The sequence below is a fragment of the Panulirus ornatus genome, chromosome 30 (assembly GCF_036320965.1).
Source record: "Panulirus ornatus isolate Po-2019 chromosome 30, ASM3632096v1, whole genome shotgun sequence".
NCBI lineage: Eukaryota > Metazoa > Arthropoda > Malacostraca > Decapoda > Palinuridae > Panulirus > Panulirus ornatus.
Genome location: NC_092253.1, coordinates 1,433,282 through 1,440,125, shown reverse-complemented (window position 1 = coordinate 1,440,125; position 6,844 = coordinate 1,433,282). Strand labels below are relative to the sequence as shown.

Here is a 6,844-nt window from a genome sequence, read left to right as displayed (position 1 = left end):
ATTTGACGACAGCGATGGTAGTAACAAAATTAATGCCACTCCCTAATCATGTGTTCTGAGTCTCAGTCACTGGAAACTTTATTTACATTAAGAACGGAAATAATTGTTGATCATCCGGAGTGTCCTGGGCCAGCCGGGGGGGGGGGGGGGGGGGTGACACTATAGCAGGAGCAGCGTCAGCCTCTCTGGTGCTGGCCAGCTCGCAAACCCAGTGTCTCCCCGGCCACCGACACGGACGGACCTGGCGGCGGCGCCGGTAGTGATGGCCTGTACGTGTGTGTGTGTGTGTGTGTGTGTGTGTGTGTGTGTGTGTCTGTGTTACGAAGATCGGTCGTCGCCGGAACTTTCTATGAGGAAGTCTGTGATAGTTGACTTCTATCTCACTGGATGAACTTAGCACAAAACTTTCACTGTATGTCAAAAACTCGCTTGTAACTAATTAAGTTCTGGACAATAACTTAATGGAAGGCTGGTGGAAATTTCTGAATTCAGTCGTAGAAATTTAAGAAAAGATAAATGAACTTGGAATCAAAACATTTGCCGACCAGAGTGAGCGAGTGCACGACCAGAGAGATCTGCTCAAGCAACTTGCCTAAACGCAGTGAGGATCCTACTTAAGGTATAGTCTTAAGTGAGCAAAACGTGAGTGATCATAACAACAGACCGGAGTGTGATGTGGAGATGGAAGGCCCGACAGTGACTACAGTAGTGGATAGGACCCGGGCTGAAGACTGACTCACTCATGAGGAAATTGGATTAACAAGAAGTCAATAGTTGGCATGATTTCCTCTACACAGATATCATCGTCCACCTGAGAGAGGACATCCCCTCCACCCTACCATGGGAGATGGGACAACTTGGTGGTGTCTGGTCGTGAGCAACGAATGGAAGATAATGTATAACACACACACACACACACACGCACACAGTTAGTCTTGTATGTAGATTTACAGGTTTCGTATATATATATATATATATATATATATATATATATATATATATATATATATATATATATATATATATATATATATATATATATATATATATATATATATATATGGCAAGGGAAGAAAATACGAGTCTTGGAAAGAGGGGCGAATATGCAGTCTTTAAAGGATGAAAGGGCCTGCAAAGTGGGTTAGCTGTGGTTTGCTGATGATACAGCACTGGTGGTAGATTCGAGTGGGAAACTGCAGAAGTTGGTGACTGAGTTTAGAAGGGTGTGTGAAAAGAGGAAGGCGATATTAATGTGAATAAAAACAGGATTATAAACTTTAGTAGAGTTGGGGACAGGTCTGATGGGGCGCTAATCTAAATGAAGAAAAATTGGATGAAGTGTTCGAGATACCTGGGAGTGGACGTGGCAGCAAATGGAACAATGGAAGAGGAAGTGAGTCATAGGGTGGTTGAGGGTGCAAAGGTTCTGGAAACACTGAAGAATGTGTTCGATGAGAGATCATTACCTGGAAGGGTTTAACAATATTTTTGCAAGTATAGTAATCCAAACATCATTATATGGATGTGAGACATGTGCTATAGATAAGACTCTATGGAGGAGGGTGGGTGTGTTGCAAGTAAAATATTTGAGGACAGTTTGTGGTGTGAGGTGGTTTGATCGAGTAAGTAATGAAAGGGTTAAAGAAAGGTGTGGTAACAGAAAGGGTGTAGTTGAGAGAACTGAAGAGGGTGTGTTGAAATGGTTTGGACACATGGAGAGAATGAGTGAGGAAAGATCGGCAAAGAGGATATATGTGTCAGAAGTAGAGGGAACAAGGAGAACGGGGAGGCAAAATTGAAAATGGAAGGATAAAGTGAAAAATATTTTGAGCGATCTGGGCCTAAACATACAGGAAGGTGAAAAGAGTGCACGGTAAGCAGTGAATTGAAAGGATGTGGTATACATGGGCCGACGTGCTGTCGATGGACTGGACCAGGGAATATATCTATCCTGCACATAGCGCAGCTCACAATGTAAACCGCAAATATTGACTCGGCTCTGCTCATATATCGTCCAGCTGCAGTCAATGTCCTTTCTTTCCCCTCCTCTGCGATATGGAACAAATCATCAAACACCCAACACGGGTTCCTGATCGTCTCGACCTCCCCTCTAACACACTAGACCTCTCTCCTACCTCGGACCCCTCCCACTATAGATGCATTATTTCTGCCACCTTTAGGGTCGCCCGATCACGACTTCATTTCTATTCTTTCCATCCTAGCGAGTTGGTCCCCTTTCCGTTCTATGTCTGTGATTTCACTATACATTCGTCAACTCACTTTCCTTCCCTCCTCGCTGACACTCGTTTCTATTCTAGTAGTTCGGACCTGTGGAACATGTGCGAATAGGGAAGCAGTAACATGGTAAAGGTCAACAATGCAAAAATGAGATTTGAGTCTATTTCTTTCTGACTCTCACTTCTTTCCCGTTACATATTTTCAAAGCGCTACAACTAACCACGTAACAGCATGAAGATAGTAAGCATAACCACATCATCTTAGGAACCTTACGTAATGATACTATGAAGACATGTGTCCACATCCCTGGAGATGTTGTATAGATGCCGGAAATATTCCTTTCTAAACAGCTGTTCTATAATTCACGTGGGTCTTATCAACTTCAGTATGGGGCGCTGGTGTGGTACTTCATCTTCCTCTCTTTTCGCGAGAGTGGAATCAAAATCCTTTCGCCATATCAAGTCTCCTGCTATCACATCCCTTCGTCCATCTTTGTCCATCCATTGTAGTGCTTCTTTTCTCTCTCTGTTATGGAGACGTTTCGACCACTCCTACCTCGAGCTGTCTGATTGCATCCATCTCCTAAGACCTGCAGCAGCGGCACGCCACTGGCTACTTCTTCCCATAGTTTTTGCATCGAAGGGCAGCCACGCGAGGACTAGCCGTTGATGCCTCCCTCCCCCTTTTTTTTTTCCTACACAATAGAAATATACACTCCACCATCTTCACTGTTTCCCGCCTATCTTTGCATATATATATATGTATATATATATATATATATATATATATATATATATATATATATATATATATATATATATATATATATATACATATATATATATATATATATATATATATATATATATATATATATATATATATATATATATATACACACGAACAAAGTACATATCAACGCGCACTTTCATAGAACATACAATCCTCCAACAGCCCTTCAGAACCCCTATATAAGGTTTCCACATCGCCCAGGTAGTCACCCACGTCCATACTGGGTGGGACCACAAGTCGATAAGCTTGGCGGGCATGTGTGTGCGAGGTGAGGCAGTTCCAAGGTAAGTGTTGTGTGTGACATGTGTTTGGTGGTCGCATCTCGGGCGTGAGGGGTCGTGCCATGTGTTGAGTCAGTATTGGTAGTGTTGGAGAGATGGTTGGTGTCCAGGACGCAGGCAAGAAAGTGCAACTTGTACGTTTATGTATATACCTATATATATATATATATATATATATATATATATATATATATATATATATATATATATATATATATATATATATATATATATATATGTAGATGCATATCTACATATGTAGATAGCGGTAGATTGTGGTAGGGTCAGGGGTTAGACGATAGGAAGGTCGGGTGTAGGTAGTGGGTAAGGTTCTGGGGCTGGGGGAGGGGGAAGGGATGGGCAGGGATGGGTATGGGTGTGTCTGGACCGAGCGCGGGGGATGGGAGGCAACTCACGCACTCGTATGCTGGTGATTCTTCCCAAAATTTAGTATTCATGAGTGTACGTCACCGGTGGAGGTAATCCATTGTTTCCTGGCTTACACTCTATCTTCTGGAGATGAGCTCCATCCCTTATTCTGCTTCACCGTCTTCGAAATTCTAACCAAAGCTTTTCTGAACCCATTCTTATGTTGTATATAGTTTGTAAACAAGTTAATCACAAAATGTATCTCCTTAGTGTTATGAATAGGACAACCTCCGTGACTGTTAGATATAGACAGAGGAGACAGTCTGTCATGACTGATAAATAACCTCAGTACCTGGTATACAGATGGAAAATATACATACCTTCCTCGACCTCTCCGGCTCATGAATCTTAATCTGACTTCTTGTGACCTGAGTGTGTCAGCTTGAATGGTTCATGGTCGCAAGGTGAGTTGGTTGATTTGACTGTTTGGACTTTATGAATTGTCAGATCATTAAAGCCGTCAGTGTTAAGCTACAGCCACCAACCAAACAATCTTCATCATATTGTTCAGACAGATGGACCTCGAATGATCAAGTTAAGGATTTTCAATGTGAACACAGATTACATGATTTGAACAATATGCTTTATCATGAATAATTCTAACTTCATTACAGTTATTATTCTCTTTTTTTTTTACCTTTGTCTTAAACAGGTAATGAATATACCAACTTCTTATGAGCAAAACTTAACCAGAACTGCGGTCAACGTAATTCTTCTCCAGGTAAACTTAATTAAGAGACACAGACTACGGTGCTGCTAAGAACTCCAGGCTCTATTGAAAACCCTGGTCCAGGTTTGCAGTCAAACCTCAGAGCTACAGATTCATATGTCAGGGAAAGAGAAGGAGAATGTTTGTTTCTACGTAGGTACTTTAGACTGGGTCTGCCAATACCAGGTAACTTTGATATCGTTAGAGAGAGAGAGAGAGAGAGAGAGAGAGAGAGAGAGAGAGAGAGAGAGAGAGAGAGAGAGAGAGAGAGAGAGATAGAGAAGGTTTGTGAGCCTGGGCTGTGTACTGAGAATGCTGCGACCGTCTCGTCTACTTTAACACGAGGATAAGCCAATGTTAGCGGTAAACCTCTTTACTGCAGTCTTGAGCTGTGTCTCACTACACCACATAGTACACGAAGGCGCACATTGCTCCCACCAGCTGACGTGGCTCAGTCAGGGTGGTGAAACCTGTGATCACGTCTGAACTTACCTCACTTGTGGCAATACAGTTTCATTTGTGTCATGGTACTTTGTCAGTCAAGCATGTATGACGCTGGATATAAACCTCATTACAGTTTCATTGCTTTCATCATCCACAGATAACTAAAAGGAGAAATTCAGCGAAGGATTTCTGCTTAAATCATCGGAATCTGAAACTGAGGCGGCGCTTTTCATATTAATAACTTCTGATATATTTCTAGAGACTTTAAGATACGCCGGCAAGTTTTATTCTGACACTAAATGTTTCGTTAAGGTAATTGATTAGGTTCTAATGGGAATCAGGGTCGGTCAGATGACATTTCTGAAATCTATATTCAACCATATGGACTAAAGTGAGAGTATGAAGAATACGTAACAGGTTAAGCTTCACTCAGGCCCCTGGATGACGACCGGAAATTTCCTGAAGACAGGATATCTCTGGACGAAATACTTCGCTCAACCATGACGGTACGATTACGACGGTACAACAATTGAGCAAGACGGTACTACCATTCATTACGACGGTACAACCCTTGATCACGATGGAAATACGTCTTAATTACGACGGTACAACCCCGATACAAGACGGTATGATCCCTGAATATGATTGCTTAGCCACTGACCTGACTCTTTCACGTCAGGTTAAAAGCCGGGTCATCACACTCACGAGCCGTACCGTCGTGCTCAAGGGTCACGTCTTCCTACTTAAGGGTCGCACCGTCGACCTCAAGTTGTTGCGGTCTTGTCCCACCAACACCCACACAGACAGGCACCGAGGGCGGGAGACCTGGTCTGTCGAGGTCATTAGTTTTGGGATGCGAGAAGTCATTACCTGGGATGTGGGGAGTCATTACCTGGGATGTGGGGAGTCATTACCTGGGATATGGGGAGTCATTACTTGGGATGCATTGGGAAGGGGGAGGGGTCATTACGTCTGGGATACGAAGGGTCATTACGTCTGGGGTGCGAGAGGGTATTTATTACCTTCGGGATGTGAGAGGTCATTAAGTTCAGCGGAATAACTCTAAGGTGTTCACGCCACGGACGACTGGGTGGAATGCATCGATCCTGTTGATAACTGTGTAATTACCAAGTGTACTTTACGGGGAGGGAAATCAGACCTTGTGGGCTTCCCATCTCCTCTAACGTCTTACGGTCTTTTAAGTTTCGGTTTTCTGTTCATAGTGTCTCATGATTTAGGTTACCCATTCATCCACAAACCTTACATAACATCAGTATTGTTTACATCTTTTCTAACAAGTTTCTTGCTTCATTTCTTCTTATAGCCTTTGTTTCTTAATTAGGTAGCTCCTCATGTGCAAGACGTCGTGCACTTGATCTTCGATTATCTTTTCCAATACTTCACAGACCTCGCTCGTCTGGAACACCAGTCTGTAGTTCATAGATACGTATGATGAACCTTGTTCCTTCAGCTCCCTTGGCACCTTACACCTTTCCAGCGGCATCATGAACAACATTTCAGGCGGTGTGTCAAATGTACCTACACGCATCCGTAGCAAATAGTGAGATACTTCATTGGGGATATTACCCTTATATGCATCAGGATCCTTTATTACTCTTTCAGTGTCTTTTCTTGACATTTCACTGCTTTCCAAGACCTCCTACATTTCCACGCTACGTGGTGTTGAGGTTATGGCATTTCCACTGTGGTAACATTTCTAAACATGTTATTCAGTTCCCTACAAATCTCTACATCATCCTTGACCACACTTTCCTCCGAATAATGCCTTCAGTCTTATTAGCATGTCTTCAGTTGTCTTCTATAATGTGTGTGGTTGTGTGTGTGTGTGGTTGTGTGTGTGTGTGTGTGTGTGTGTGTGTGTGTGTGTGTGTGTGTGTGTGTGTGTGTGTATTCACTCATTAATACTTTATCTGCTCCGTAAAAAGATTCC

At 42.7% G+C, this 6,844-nt stretch overlaps 1 protein-coding gene across 1 annotated transcript in view; it reads left to right on the top strand.

Annotated features, from left to right (window-relative positions):
* The first annotated feature begins 216 nt into the window (after nucleotides 1–216).
* Nucleotides 217–6,844, top strand: part of LOC139758289 (zwei Ig domain protein zig-8-like) — a 44,761-nt gene continuing 38,133 nt past the window's right edge. Inside the window, exon 1 of the mRNA XM_071679504.1 lies at nucleotides 217–269. The gene's annotated coding sequence lies outside the window, so the exon portion shown is untranslated. The remainder of the gene's footprint in view (nucleotides 270–6,844) is intronic.